This window comes from Mesitornis unicolor, unplaced genomic scaffold (genome assembly GCF_000695765.1).
Source record: "Mesitornis unicolor isolate BGI_N332 unplaced genomic scaffold, ASM69576v1 scaffold9054, whole genome shotgun sequence".
Classification (NCBI taxonomy): domain Eukaryota; kingdom Metazoa; phylum Chordata; class Aves; order Mesitornithiformes; family Mesitornithidae; genus Mesitornis; species Mesitornis unicolor.
This window is the reverse complement of record NW_010178024.1, coordinates 83,561-84,911: the sequence shown is the minus strand read 5'-3', so window position 1 is coordinate 84,911 and position 1,351 is coordinate 83,561.

Here is a 1,351-nt window from a genome sequence, read left to right as displayed (position 1 = left end):
CCTTTATGGTTTTCTGGGGTCTTTGTAGATTGGCTGTATACTTAAAATGGTGAGGTTTTAAATGGCCTTCAAGAGGCTTTTTGTTCTTGTAGCGGCTCCATTTTGGTTCCTTTTAAATGGGTTTCTCATACTTACATTGTTCTTTTGGAAGTCAAATGTTGAAGTAATGAATTTGTGTTTTAATTCTGGGAGTTTGCATACGCTCTTCTGGAGTGCTGTCTGGATAATTACATCTTGAACTGAATTTGATCAGGAGTTGGTTTTCCTCCTGTTAGTCTTCTAGCTGGTGGCAGTTGGCTATGGGATTTTTTTTAAATGTAATTGTTTTGTGGTTGGTTTTTTTTTTGCCTGCCCTCTTCCCCATGTCTGCCCAACAGTAGCTGAGTAGGAACTAGGAGTTACTACTTTGCAGTCTCTCTTGTTCCCCGTATCTCACGTGTGCTGTCATCACTGAGTGGAAGTGATTGATAGTATACCATTAATACACTATTTTTTCTAGTTTGGATATGGAATTTAAATGTAGCACAATACCTGTTGAAGTAAATAATTTAGTTAGGATACTGTGCTTTCCTAGCAGAATGTACTATTCCTTCACTGGGGCAAATCAGTCACTCTCTTCTTGTTCCTGTGTTACCAGTTGTGAGGTTTTTCCTAGTCTTCCATTGTAAACCTATTCTTTTCACTGTGTAGCTAATTCCTTTTCTGGTGGTAGTTCATTTAGAAATACTGGCTCTGACATTGCCTAGGTCGTTTCTGGGTTTTTTCCTTGGTACTGGCATTTTTAGAAAACAAGCTACCTCGTTTTGTGAAGTTTTTTGGGGGAAAAATGATCTGATTTTTTGGGTAGTTTAGTTACTGAGTCTTGCAGAGATAGGAGCGGATATTTTTGAGAAGATATATGCAGGTATTACTTACGCCTATGCAGTAACAGGTAAGCACATCAAATTTTCCTATTGTTATATCATACCTAATAATACAGGTCATAAAAATGTTTTTTTTAACAGCCTTTGTGGAAAATAAAAACCAAATGTATTTAGGCAAAAAGATTCATGTTTTGTGTCCTAACCTTTGCTACATACTATATGCATGTACTATAATGTGCATATACAGCCCAACTCTGCCTTCCTGCTAAGGATCTGTAAAAATAGGAATAGCAGAGGTTTGAGTCAGGCCTGAGGTTTGAGTCTTGGCATAATCTCATCTCTTCTTTGCTCCCATCTGTTCAGGTATATTTAAAACTTTATTAAAAGCTTTATGTGCTTGTGATGCTTTTGTCCTTGTAGAGAAAGAAAATACGTGGAACAAACCTGGGAAACTTTAAGAATCAGTGAACTGAATGATTTCTTTTTGC